At 46.7% G+C, this 14,668-nt stretch overlaps 1 protein-coding gene across 4 annotated transcripts in view; it reads left to right on the forward strand.

Annotated features, from left to right (window-relative positions):
• The first annotated feature begins 5,349 nt into the window (after positions 1–5,349).
• LRRC56 (leucine rich repeat containing 56) overlaps positions 5,350–14,668 on the forward strand; it is a 76,729-nt gene continuing 67,410 nt past the window's right edge. For 2 of the 4 annotated variants that reach the window (XM_017809076.1, XM_017809071.1), the window contains exons 1-3: positions 5,350–5,424; positions 11,709–11,821; positions 13,561–13,620. The gene's annotated coding sequence lies outside the window, so the exon portion shown is untranslated. The remainder of the gene's footprint in view (positions 5,425–11,708; positions 11,822–13,560; positions 13,621–14,668) is intronic. The other 2 variants (XM_017809091.1, XM_017809085.1) reach the window with 1 other exon arrangement.

Consider the following 14,668-nt stretch of genomic DNA (forward strand, 5'->3'; position numbering starts at 1 on the left):
TTGAGCTGACTATGAACTGTTCAATAAAAATCTCCACCAGGAAGGTAGAGAAAAAGAGGGAAAATGGCTAATTTAGACTCAAAAAGCATGGAAAGAGAGGTTCAATAGAGAGGCAAAAGAAAGAATTAACAGAAAACCATGACACAAAAGAGGTAAGTGAAACAGACACCGAGGACAGTTCAGAACAAGATAAACCATGAAAAAGTGGAGTGAAAACTGGAAGGGAAAGATAAGAGAACAAGGAACATTCCATGGCAGATCAGTTGAACGGCAGCTGGCAAATAGATAATTTGTTTAATCTCATCCACATTTGTCAAATAATTTATTTGATTAATACGCTTTGGTCGTCAACCAGCTATAGAGGTGATCAAATATCATGTCATAAATACGTTATTAGATCAATACACGTAAAATTCAAATACGTTCAACATTTTTATCTGTTGCTTAATAAGCACTTGTTTTAAGTTTACAGGTCAAAAATGTTAAAATAGAAAGCTGGTAATAAATTACTAATAAATAAAAATCCTTGGAGCACAACCATTTTGTTTTTCCTAGACTGACAAAAAGTACAGTATATTGTATAACACATCTTGAAAGACAGGAGAGGAGATATTCCTACTTTTTCCCTTTAACACATTCCCACAACTAACACCTCTCTACAGGTAGCACTTTTTGTCTTGGATTTTATTTTGTTGAACATTTTCCCAGCATTCAACTTTTCTTACTCCATAAAGGTTTTCACCCCAAGAAAACCTGGTATTTTCTCCAAGCCTAGCAGGACGGTAAATTTGGGGTGCACCAGTAGCAGGAGGGGAGGCAGCAGGTGCCATATGCAGCCTGGAAGCAAATGTTTACATCTGTGAGCTTAGCTCTGCTCCTCTTAAAGCAAAGGGAAGTCAGGTGAAAGATGGCTACATGGACAAGGATGCCTCAGGACCTCTACTCTCACAGGGAATTTTCTCACATTATCAGCAGACTTTTCCAAATCTCCCTAGGAGAACTAGGAAAAAAAAGGTCAACTGGCAATTTTTCAGCCTTTTTTTTTCCCTTGCCCCAAGACAATAGCAAGGTCCCCTTGAGAATCCTCAGACCCGGAGTGAAAGCCATCAAGGCAGACCATCTCCATGCATGTGGTGGCTGGTCTGCCAGGGAGCCCTGTGCAGCAGCACCAGATCCGATAAGGAAATCATGGCCATCGCTTTCTAGGCAGACATCAGAGAAGCATGAGGGTACTCCCACTGCTGTTCTACCTTCACCACTGACAGCAGCCAAGAATCAAACTCATCACAGGAAAGAACCATACCAAGGGCAACTCCCTGGGGCCAGAAAAGTGCCCCTCAGGTCATATGTCCTATTTAAATATCACAGCAATATCCCAAACTGAGATAATTATTGCTAATTACAAGATCATTTTTATGTAAACATGAAGGATATTACCATGTATACTTCATCTCTTTTTAATTAAAAGAAATAAGAGGTTCACTGAGATAAAAAAAAGACATGCTGACAGCTCCCACCCAAAAGCAGACTTTTCTGCAGTGATAACACCCAACAGCCTCCAGACCCACCAAGGAGACTGAACAAGGAAATCAATCAGCATCAGCCTCCCCAGTGCTGAAATGAAGCAGTTGGCACAATATTAATCACATAGGGAAAACATTTGACAAGGAAAGGGCCAGACACACAGAGAGGGGACACACATGGATTAAAAGTCACGGCTGTCTTACAAGCACTTGCAGAAATCACACAAATCACCAGCTGCAAAATCAAAATACTCTGACGAATAAACACATTACCAATTCTGACTCCAGCAACTCTTTAGTTGAGCTCACACCAAACCTCATGTGCTTTCCTCCATTCAAAACCAGTTCCTGCTCCAAGCTGCACAGCCTACCCACGCCAACCAGATTGGAGTACATCGTGACACAGCCTCACCAGGAGTCTGTACCCCTTCTGCATATCAAAGACTAGAGTAAAAAGAGACATGTCACAGGCTAAAAGAGACATGACCATCCAGCCTAGGACACTGAAACAGTCAATGGCTTGACTTGCCATGCAATGGCTTAACAAGCCATTCCTGATGCACGGTCCTCCTGTTTCCAGCTGTCCTAAGCATTTCTCCAGCCGCTCCAGAGTTCACCAGTCCACTCTGATTTCTCATTGTCTCTTTTGTCTCCAGACACGCTCCACTGCTTAAGGCAATTTAAAACACAGCCCCAACCAGGATCCATACGGGCCAAGCAATCTCTCAGACGCCCCTTCACTTGGGTTGAAGGCGTTGCACCCCCGGACCCCGCGACACCCTGGCACGGCAGGCAGGCAGGCAAGCAACCTCGGAACGCCGCAGAGCCCCGGCAGAGAGCGTCTCTAGGAGGAAGGGAGTGTCACCAGCTCCGCAGAGCCGCATGCTCACAGAACGGGGACCTCGCTCACTTCATCACAGATGCACATATATATACCTGCGCCTCCGCCACCTGCGCGCCCCCTCCGCGCCTCGCCCCCGGCCTGCCGACGCCTGGCACTGCCGTGAACCTGGTCTCTCCCGGGGGGTACCGCAGCCCAGCAGGCACCTACTTGGGCAAAGAGTGGGGAGTCACATGACAGGAGCGGCGTGGAGGATTCAAGGGGGTGAGGAAAGGTGGGTGAAGGAGGCTGCAAACTGGGGGTGCGAGAAAGAGCAGGTGGAGAGGGCTGCAGCTAAGGGATGTGGAGGGGAGCCGGAGGGCAAGGGGGGAAAAGGGAAAGGGGTTGCAGCTTGGGAGGGGGAGGGCAGGAGGAGTGTAAAGGGGATGAAGAGGCTGTGGATTGGTAGTACCCCATCACCCTCCTACCTCGGCGGCCTGCCGGGACTGGGGTCGGCAGGCAGCGCCCAGGCAGCAGAGTCATGGCGCGGCCAGGAGAACAGGTGGGTCCCCGCCACCGCCCACCGGGCTAAGGGTCACTCCTTCCTCACAGCCGCCGCCGGGGCACGGCGGAGGGCACCCCCAGCACGATGGGGGTACAAACTTCCCGGGGTGGGGGAGAACAGCCCCGCTAACAGGTGGCGGCGGCGGCGCTGCCGCCCCGTCCCCGCCGCGCCGGTGGGCGCTGCCCCTCCGCGACGGCGCGTCCCACCCACCCCGAGCCAGCCCCAGACCCAGCCCGGCGGTCACTCACCGGCTCGTCCACCCCGCCGGGCGGGATGCGCGTCCTGGAGAGCGGGGCGCGGAAGTTTAAAGCCGGGTAACAGTATTATTTGCTTTTTTTCCCTTCCAATGGAGGAAAAACCAAACTAGACGAGGCGCTCCCCCCCACCCCAGGCGGGCGAATCCCCGCTCCGCTCCTCCCCGCCGGGGGCTTTCAGCCGCGCGTCGGCCCGGCGGCGAGGGGAAGTTTCCACCGCGGTGGTGGAGGCGCCCCCGGCGTGCCGCGCCCGCCCCGCATTGGCACGGGGCGCCGGGGCGCTGTGCCGCCGCCGCCGCCGCCCGGACAATGTGCGTGCGGGGGGAGCGGGAGGGGAGCGGAGCGGGAGCGCGCCCCGCCGGCGGCCGCGGCACACGCCCAGCCCGCGCCCCGCCCGCCCGCCGCTCGGCGCCCGCCCGCCGCCCCGGATTGGCGGCCCCCGCCGCCTCCGCCCTCCGGGTGGGCCGCGCTGCCTGTCAATCACCCGCCGCCACCGCCCGCCGCGGCCCGGCCGCGGGGCGGTCCCTGGGGCGGTGGCGGCGGCGAAGGGGGGCGGTGCCGCCGCGCCCTGGCGGGTGACCCCCGGCCGGTGACCCCCCGCAGCCCCCGGGCCCCGGGAGCCGCCAGGAGCGCGGCCTCAGCCCGGCGGGGACGCGTCTGCGCCTCCCGCCCCCGGTGGCCCCTCCGTGGGAGCTCCCCGCAGCCGAGGTCAGGGGAAGGCCTGGCGGCCGCCCGCGCCCCGCGGGGCTACCCGGGGCTGCGCTGCCTTTGTCGGCGCCCCACGGGGGCGTTCTGGAGAGGAAGACCGGAGACCCTTGAAAGGTAGCGTTGATTGCCGGTCACGGCCCCCGGCTGAATACCCGCTGGGCTAAACTCGGCTCACAGGGTGCTCCTATCTGGCCCCTGGAAATGCCTAGAAAAATAGGTGGCTCCAAATTATTCCAGAGCAAGTTGGAGAGGCCGCAAAAGAAAATACACCTGAATTGGCTCTGTGTAAGACAGCTGGGGTCCAATTAGGCTTAGCAGCAGAGATAGGCACTGCCTGAGCAGAATTACTGGAGTTACAGACGAAGGTCCGAGCGTGGCAGAAGGCTCATGTCTGATCCTGTTTGGGTCCCTCAAGGAGGACTGCTGAATCAGAGCTAGTAAATCTTGGTGGACTCAAGCTTCATGCCATGAATTTAGGTCTGTCAATGCAGTGCTTCCTGTCACGGTACACCAGACATTTTCTACTATAAGGCAGCATGATTCCCCTATTACTTTGGAAACTGGACAGCAGATTGCACAGTCACCTTGTTATCCAGCAGCATGCAGAAGTGATCAAGCTTAAATGCAGAATATGATGCCAAACAAAGTATGCGGTACTGGAAAAGCACTGTTCTCTCTGACATAATGTTTCAAGCACACTTAAACAATTTATTGTTTCCATTACAAAAGTATCTAGTAATCTGAAAATGGATCTAAAACCTATTGTTCTAGATATTACGTTTGACACATAATAAAAGGAAAGCACATGCCCTGCAAAGCTTGTAGAGAGAGCAGATGAAACATGTTGTAGGGATACCCGTTGAGAGGGTTGTGCAGGTTTTCTCAGGTCTCATAAATGTGTTGCACCAGCACAAACAAACCTGCCGGAGCACTTTCTGAAAGCCAGCAGACAAACAGACAGGTCCAAACAAAAACGCTGAAGCTTTAACCTACCTTAAACTCTTTCCCTGCTTCTAACAAGCCCTCCTGGTTCTGGATGACCTCTCGGTTCTCCACAGAGGCAAGGACCACAGCTCACAGAAACACAGCATCTCTCCTGACCAAGCCAAGGGCAGAAGCAGCAGCACACACAAAGGTGATGGGTTTCCTCACAGGCAGACACATGCACGCACGGTGCACCGCCTCTCCGTGCTACCTGTCTCGTCTTGTTTTAGCCGTTTCTAGCGAGCAGGCAGGGTACTGGAGCATGCACAAATCTTGCTTTTTGAAGCACCCTGAAAGCAGGCTCATATTTTTCAGTACCTGGGTGGCCCAGAAGAACTTTTCAGGGAGCAAGAACCAAACAGATAGTAAAATAAGCACATTTGTGGGTGAACCTCAGTTTCATGCTTCTTGGGCTTCTCTGTGACCTACAAGAACCAAGAAACACCAGAAGATGGAACTGAAACTGCCTCTTACTTGCTCATTCTTCACTGCCAGATCACATCAGGATATAAGATACCTGAGGACTACTTGTTTGCAGACTGCTGGAAGCAGAGACATAATCACCTATTGGTGAGTCATAACCACACAATCGCATAGGGGTGATGATGCAAACCTGCAAAGGCACAGAGGGTGATATTAACTTAAAGGTGTCTTCTTCCTCTTTGTATTTTTTGATAAAAAAGCAAAATATTGGGACAAGATCCTCAGTTTTGGCAAAGCAATGTAACTCCATTGCTTTTGTCAGAGCACAGATTTACATTTGCTGAGGTTGTAGCCCATTCTGTATGTAAAATATGGTTCTGCCTGAGCAGATTCTTCCTTCCTTTCTCTAAACTTGAGTTTAATTCTTGAAAAGTGTCCGGCTTGTCTGAAGCCTCTGGAAGACAGAACCCTCTTTTTTAAACGTGAGATGTGCAGTGCCACAGCAACAGCAGTGCAAATGCCACCGCAAGAAGTTAGTTCAGCCTACTAACACTACTCTGCTAACTCAACCCATGTTGTGACTTCAGCTGGATTGGCAACAAACTCCTCCAGCTGCCCCACCACACAGCAGTGTTCTATGGTGAACCTCAAGGCAGGCAAAGAGAAATGTGCAGCTCTCTAGAAATCTTGCAGTGCTCTTAACTGCTGTAAGTCTTGCTTGACAGGAGAGGAAGGCTAATCAAATACTGGGTCTACTGGCATGTGAAGCGATAAAAAGGAAAGGGAGAGTATCTTAGAAGGTCCTTACTGCCACAGTGAAACTGTGAAAACCAGATCTGCAGTGGGGTTGAAAAGCAGTTCCATCATTCCCATGCCTTCAATTTTTCCTGATTGTCTTCCCCAAACTGCATGTAAATTGCAGGTGGGAGGCCAGAACTCATAGACATGCTTATCCCATCGTGACTTTTTGTACCAACACTAAATTCAGTCTGTGAAGTATGTCACTGATTTTTGTAGGTGCTGTGACCCAAAAAATAACTTCTTGATATTGCACCCCCTCTCTAACTTCTGCAAGAGGGAAATCACAGACAAGACATAAGGTTGGGAGTCCACTCTGTGACATACAGACTTATGCCAAAAGCTTAGTAAGCAACTGAACTTGCTCATCAGCTACAGATCAAGGCTATCACTGACATATTTGAAATTATAGTCTTTTTTGGAGTGATTTCTAGTAGAAACACTCAGACAATGGGCAACTTGAACTGTTCTTTCTTTTTCCCTAAAAAAAAAATCTAAAAAGAACATGAAAAGTTCTTGTGATCATCAAAATCATTAGCAAAGTAAGTAACAGTAATCTTCTAGCTTCACAAGGATACATACTTGAATACCTACAGATATGCATCATATATATTTTTATATACTGAAGGGTATATCAGTTCTCAGCAGACACAGAGGGTAGATTAGTGATGTCAGTTGCTTTTGTTGGTCTTAATCTCCTGTTGCTTCACCATATTTACCAGTTCCCCTGACTTTTAATCATGCAGATTCTTTCTGGTTTGTTTTTTTTTTTAACTCTCCCTAGTCCATTTTCCTGAATGCACAACTTTTTCTGTGTAACTGAAACTTTCTTGAAAAGTGTTTGCAAGGAAGACTCTATCATTGTGATCTCTTTAACAGTATCTCTGAGAGCGTACTGAGGAAAGCAGAGACCCCTGGGAGTTTTGCTTTCCCCTTGTGCCATATTCTTCATGAGTTTTTAGTTTAGTCCTTCTGCAGATACATTAGACCCAAGAAACCTTCAAGTCCTTTTCTCAAACTGGGTTGTTTTCCTTGCATATCTCTCCCTGAGCTTAGAGGATGAGTAGTGTCATGGCAAGAAGCAAACCAATATGCAATCAACTTTTAAAATTTGTATTTTTCTAGGGAACGCAAATTGTTTCCTTCTGGGGTCTGACAGAGTAACCCAAGCAATTTGTCATGGCAAGCAGCTTATGAAACAGAAAAAAAAATTATCATCACAAGGTGCTCTGTTGCTATAACAAGGAAAGAAGCTGACCTTATCCATTTTGTTCACTGCATCATCTAGGTAGCAGAATCTGTCAGTAGAAGTTTGTGTTAGATTCAGTGCAAGTGAGCTGTCTCGTGGGCCTATCTGATACTTGGATCAAAACTGAAGTGCAGTCAGAAAGAAAGAACTGTTCAGAAGAATTGAAACAAGTCTGGATTCTCAGAAACACAAAGCCAAATCCATTTCCGCAGCAAGCTGATGCAACTCTGAAGATGCTGGGAAGGGATGAACCAATTCTGAAATTAATTTGGCTTGCATTCTCTGACAATCTCCATTCTTCCCTCCTCCTCCTTTCTTTATTTTTTTTTAAGGTGGAACAAATCTCTGCAGATCTATGAGTATTTTGGAGTTACCTGGGACAGAGGATGGAATAGGCTTGCAAAGTCTGTGTTCAAACCCATGCTCTTTACAGGGCTGCTCCTGGGAGGGGCAGTCTCATTGGTACACATTTTACTTGGGTTAGTGAGTGAATTTAGAAATGGCAAAGGGAATCAGCTAAGGGCAGAGAGGGGAAACACTCATATTACCACTGTGGGAGAAAATCAAGCCTGAGTTTTGTTGGCTCAGAGGAGGACAATTTTGAAAATTCTTCTATGCACAAATAGTCACAGAATCCAGTGGAACTAGTGCTGGATTCCTGGGCTGAAGATTGACTCATTTGTAGATCCGAAGTGGGTCTCAGGTATACAGAAAATATTTGCCTTGCTCCTGAGCTAGAAAAGATGTCTTCTGTGGGATAGTCTTGAAAAGTGAAGGAAAAACTGAAAGTTTCTTAATCCCTAGACTACTGATATGAACCACAAGTAACACAGCTCCGACTGTGTGATGGAATGAAGTGTATGCTCCCTGTTCTATTTTAAAAACACTCTCTCCCAGTTGAAGTTTATGCTGTTGATGTAGTATAGGGCTTGAGAAACAGTGGCCAGCCTTCTGAGCTGCCTGGGGGCTTAGCTGAATTCACACGTAAAATTATTCTGAGTCATGGACAATCCTCTTGTAGCTTCCTGGTGAGGTTGTAGAGAAAATACTGCTAGATTACAAGCCCCAACAATAGCATGACTTGGAAAGAAGCCTTTGAGAGAAACTCTTAATGTGTCAGATAAATCTATGTGGACATGCAAAGCTAGAGCTCACTCCTGACAATGAATTCTTATACTGTGAGTGACTGACTATAAAAAGACTATGGGGAAAATCTGAGTCTTCTGCAGCACAAAGAAACCATGAGACTATCAAATGAAAGTCATCTCAAAGAAACCATGCTAAACTGTTCAACACTATGATTTAACAGTCTCCTAGAGACTGGAGAGTTTGCGGGCTAATCCTTACTGCAGGTTGTACCATAAGAGACATAGCCAGAAGACAGATCACAAGCATGAAATTCTGCAAGTGTGTACCATCATCCCAAGGGCCTCGGACCCTTGGAGATACCTAAGACTTGGAAGCAGCAGTATAGCTGAGAGACCGCATAGAGGAAAAAAAAGACCAGTCAGTCCTCGCGTCAAAGGATTTTTTAAGACAGACACTGAACTGGAGAAATCTGCTGGAGTAATCAATTAACAAAACAAAACACTGAATTAATTAATCAACCCTCAATTAATCAACAAAATCTTCCTCTATATCATCTCCAAAAACACCCCATTGCTTCAGATGACCCAAACAGTGAGCGGGACCACTTTGGTTTAATCGCCAAAATAATGGCATAAATATTGGATTAAATTCTACTAAGTAAGAATGCTCAGGCTTCTTTCAACAAAACCATTTGAAATGTTGCAATAGATTCTAGGTGGATAGAGCAAAATCATCAATTCTGGAGGTCTATCTGATCCAGGACAGGATCTTTCTTATGGATTCCTTTTTGAAATAAGCGAGGCAGGAACTTACCAGGTGCCTGGCCTAAGCACCACCAAAGCTAGAGAGAGGAAAGATTCCTGTTGGCTGAAATGAGTTCTACTAACAGTTAGATTTGATCAATTGTAAACTGAGAATAGAAACTTGCAGAGAGGAGATGCTCTGTAATCACAGAAGTGAAAGGCTTTGTAATCAGAGTTTGGAAGTGGAGGAGGTCTGTGTTCCGTAGTTTAAAAATACAGACAGCTGCTGATTCCTTTTTTTCTATAAAACCCCACAACCCAAATACACACACGAAAAAAGACATAGTTCGAGGCTGGCCATTTCCCAGTCAGCCTCCTTGTAGAGAGACCATAGGAATGACAACAATGGCTTTTCCCTACCCATGATATGCAATAGTTAGTGACATGAGGCCCTCACCTGAGTGGGATGTTTGGACTTCAGATTCTGCTGGAGGAGGTTTGATCTCTGGGACTGTATTTACAAGCAATGTCTCTTTCTACAACTGCCTGTTGATTTCAGTCTGACCTGAAGCACACTGCCCTCTGCAGTGTCTCATTTGTTCCTGTGGGTGTTTGCTTAAGCTCCCAACAAATGTTCTTTTTGACATTTTGTGCCTTTTCCAGGGAGTTATAGCTGATCACATGGTGAGTCTGGAGCCTGAGATACTTAGAAATGGCACTGATTCTTTCATGAAATACCCTCACCTGACCAAGAGTTGCCAGGGTTGGTGAGGTCCCGTATCTCCTTCCACTCTCTGCTGAGCCTGCCATTGTAAATCAGCAAGGGTCATATAGGGTAGGAGGCCTGGTAATGCAGGAATATGTATGTTGGGAACCAAACTGATTTTCCTGGCAATGGTTTGCTGGCATATGTAAAGGAGCTTTTGTTAGCTGTCTGCTTGAATGGAATGTCAATCATTCCCTTGGTGTGATCTTCAGATCACTGCACTCTGAGAGAGGGGTTTTGCCTTTGTCTTCAGACAGCAGTAATTCAGATCTTTGGAATTTGAAAGCCTTATTTGTTGTTGAGAATCCCTTGCGATATTTAATCTCCATGTGATTTCTTTTTCAAACTCTACAGAAAGTTTGAACACTTTGCAACTTACATGCTATCAATTTTTTTATGGGACAGTTGGGATCACTTATCATGTTCTGGGTCATCTGTCACTTTTGCTGGCAGGAGTCAGATTTCCAGAGTGGAAATGGGATGAGTTGCTAAGGGATGTCTTGCGCCCTGTGTCATTTCTGCGTTCACTGATGCACAACAGATTTATCTTGTAGTTCAAGGCCTCTCTGTACCAGATGAGTTTTTACTGAAATCTCAGACTATCCCACATGTTCTCCTGGAGAAGACACTAAGATTATTCATAGTCTTTTTTTAAATAGTCTTCTTACTTCTTCATGAGCTAATGCTGATTTTCTTCCCCTCAGCATCAAAGAACAATTGCTAACTACATCTGTTTCTTGCAGAAATTTCAAAGCAGTGTTACGCAGCATGATTCAGGCATGCACACATGGTAGAAGCAGATAGAATTAAAGACATTTGTCTTTATCCAGTTAAACTACTGGTTCCTTTTCCTTTGATTGCTTTTTAATGTACTGGCTGCACACTGTCTCTGCCATGCAGCCCTCCGTCTCATCATCAAACTCATGCTGCTGAGCTTTTTCTTCTCTTCTATCAAGTCCTTCCCTAAATTCTGATTTTAATTCTGTGAGGAGCTGCCCTGCACCTTGGTTCCTACCTATGTGACCAAGTAAAGCTGATGCAAAGCAGTACTCACATAGAATGCAGCTACCTAGTTGACTGGAGAGGAGGATGGAATGCAGCATTCCCAGCATCTCTCTGCTTCTTGGTGCTCTTGACACTCCAGCGTACACTCTACTCCTGTATACCTTAGTAAAGCCAGTTTATCTGTTCCCTTTCCATTACAGACATCTGTTTTCCTCTGTGGCAGCCTCTTCCTGATCCTCCTGGGGAGTGTTTTCAGCTCCTCCTTCGTCCCTTTCTGTGACTACCTCAAATATGCACTGCTGCAGTAACAAAGTCCATTGGTGACCTCAGCCTTCATGTTATTTATAGCAAAGGTAGACTCTCCTTCAGTACAGCTGCTTCAGTGCAGCTCAGACAGTCATCAGAGCTAGAGATCCTGAGTTACACAGCTTCCTGTGAGCTTATGATGGTAGTGGTATTGCCACATCAAGTGAGATTCATGTGAGATATTGGAAGGTCTCCTTAGCAGTAAGGCTATGCTCTTGTGTCACTATCCGGTCTGGAATAGTGAGAGACCCCTAGTAAAAGTGAAAGCATAGTCCTCCCACACAAATGCCTTCAAGAGCAACATAGGGTTAGAAATTGTCCCTTCAGTCAGTGAGGTGACATAGTTGATCTCTCTAGAGTATTTCTACACCTATTTCACACAGATTCTCTTTTTGCTGGCAGCTACCCCTTTCCTTATTAAAGCACTTTCCCGCAATGAAGCCACAGCGTCTTTTTTTTTTTTTTTTGTCGGCAGTTTGGTCATCCCCTTTCTTCTGGTGCTTCTCCATCAGGGAAGGTGAAAGGCAGAAGAGGACCTGCAGTCACTTGCATTGTGAAGGGCTGGTGTGGGCCACTGCATGTTTCGAGGTAACTTGTCATGTGTTCGCGAGCTGAGCAGTGATGTGTCTATGTGTGTGTGTGTGTGTGTGTGTGTGTGTGTGTGTTCAAATCACTCAAATACTCTCTGAGGGCTTTCAGAAGTCAGACATCCTGCAAGATTCCTAAGCTGAGATGCCCAAAGCAACATGTTGCAAATTTCTTCCCTGGCTTCAGACTCATGGCTTTGCCTTTTCCACTTACAGTCAGCGGACTTCAGTTGGGGAAATACTGAGGCTAACATACCAAAACACTGATCCTAAATGCTACATGAATCCAAGTGATTGATGGAATTTCAGCCATTAACTGTAAAAACATGAGTAAGCTTATGTTAATCTACAGATGTTGTATTAGCACTGAGCGATTTCCCAGTCCTCATTAGCAATACGCTTTGATAGGGATAGAAGGTGTTAGCTATAGTTTCCCTTCAGTGAGCTGTTTAATCATTGGAGCTTACTGGCAGTGGGATTTGGGGGACTTACGTGATCACAAAGTGAATTAGGAGTAAAACAGTACCCTCTCTCTATGTTCTCTGGAATAGTGCACTGGGGAGGGAATGGGTTCAGAGCTGCTCTGTTCCCCCATTTAAGCAGCACTGGTGTGCTCCAGTGAGGACTAAGCAAGAAGCTACTGCCTCCTTAGTCAAGATCTTCCTGGTTTTCAGGAGCATGCTTAGACCAGCACTCCTGCAGAGATCAGCACATGCTGGTGAACTTGCTATAGCATGTTTAGCCACATATTCTTGTTGGCTTACTAAGATCTGATCCAAAGCTTACTGCAGATACAGAAGATTCATGTACTTCTTCAGTGGTCTTTGGGCTACTCTGGGAGGCAAAAATACAACTGTGATAGATACATGGGTGAGTGAACTCTACATTACCATCACATTTCACTCTGAAGAGATGGCAAAAGAGGTTCTGCAGCCCAACCTTGTGCATCCCAGAGCAGTAAAAGCAACATGAATCCTACTTAATAAGTAATTTGAAAGCACTTTCTGGTTTGTGAATCATCTGCATCCCAGCCTTTCTGAGACTCTTGGGTAATGAGACGAGAACAGTGCAGCTTCTATAGTCATTTCTACCTGCTCACAGGGCTGCCAACCTGCTCTGGACCTAATTTTGAGCTGTTATTTTAAAAAGCTCTCTGCCACTAAGCAGTTCTCATCTAGAGATCTCAGACATGAAGTAATCCTCCCAGCTTTTCTAGAAAAAAGCCAACTACCATTAAACCTGTTTTACAGGTGGGTAAGCTGTGCTTCAGTCTGCCTGAGATCACAAAACGTTATTTAGGGCCAAACTGCCTGGGCTGACACATTCCTGCAGCAAGGATGACCGCCTAGGAGGAATACTAACCTCCTTCATTAGAGGAAAAGAGTGCCCAGGCAGAGGGAGGGCTGGCTGCACAGCCTCTGTTTATGTACATGCTTTGCACATGACTATGAAGCAAATAAACCTCACTGGCTGTGTGGCTTGAGTCCAGGTGTCCCCTGGATAGAGACGCAAGCAGAGTAAACTGAAACGCCATGCTTGGCTCTTTGTGCTGAGCCATCCAGCAGGTGGGAATGTAAAGCTCCACCTGATTGCTTATGCCTGAGTCACCTCCTTTAGCATTTGTTATTTCCTAGTATGTTAGCATGCTGCCTGCTGGATAATAAATTACTTCGTTCGCTGCAGTAGTGAGGACACGATTAAAAATTAACCCTGGGAAATGATCCTGCATATCTTTTTCAGTCAGAGCCAGACAAGGGAGAATAGGAGAGGAATGCTGTTGAAATCTGATTTGCAGAAAAGGTGAGTGGTGAGCTTTCGGTAATGGGGATGGCTCAGGCTTTAGTTTAATCACTGCAGTTGTAGGCAATCGATGATCAAAATTCAGAGGGCTTAAGGCACTTGGTAAAGGTAAAAGCAGTGCAAGTAGTAAAGGCTCAGGCATATTGCAGAGGAGGTCAAAGAATGGGATTAATGGAGATTACTATTTTCTGTTTGCAGAAAAAAATTAATTTATCACATGGATGTTATTACCACATGTAATGCATGGAACAGGATCTGTAGATGAAAAACTCTTCAGTTTTGGTTTATGTATTGCGCCCTTTTCTCAGTATCACACTTAAAATCCACACCCTATCTATAGCAGCATGCAGAGTTTATTTCCAGAAGTGAAGGGTTTGCATTAAATTTCTGAGGAAATAGAACAACTGACAGACAGATATTTCATTTTCTTGGCTTCTCTTGCCTCCAGCACCCACACAGTATCCATCAAATTGTCTCGAGTCAAACCCTCACAGGCTGCATTTGAAGCTTGGGCAAGGAGCCAGGCAGGCTTAGAGAGCAAAGACCTTTCTGTCCGCACGCACTTACCCCTGTCTGTTTACTGCAGTCCAGAGCACGGGAGCTCAGCTTTAGGCTCAACAAAAAATACCTCCTTGCTCCCTTTGCATTGTTCTAAGAAAGGGATTTGATCTGAAGCCTGCAGACGCTCATATTAATGATCCCATTGTTGACACAAAAATTGCACCTTGTTCTGAGACGTCATTCAGCTGGCTTTGGTACAGCAGCAAGCAGCACGTCCCATCCTGAGCCCACAGTTCCTCAGGGATGTTCCAGGCCCCTGGGCTGCTCCATTCGTAGATGGTTGGTACCTATAGATAGTGTGGATGGTAACATAAGCTGTAATGCCAGGTGCAGTGACTATGCAGGCAGATTTGCCCTCTGGCTGGCATGCTTTTTTCCAGAAGCATATAATAGCTGTTGATTTCAGAAGCCATACTGTGATATGACAGCACCTATGAAAGAGCCAAGCTGAGGTCTGCATGTTTGTACTGAGTCACCTGCCCATCTC

The sequence above is a fragment of the Lepidothrix coronata genome, unplaced genomic scaffold, assembly GCF_001604755.1.
Source record: "Lepidothrix coronata isolate B3197 unplaced genomic scaffold, Lepidothrix_coronata-1.0 Scaffold1, whole genome shotgun sequence".
NCBI classification, from domain to species: Eukaryota; Metazoa; Chordata; class Aves; order Passeriformes; family Pipridae; genus Lepidothrix; species Lepidothrix coronata.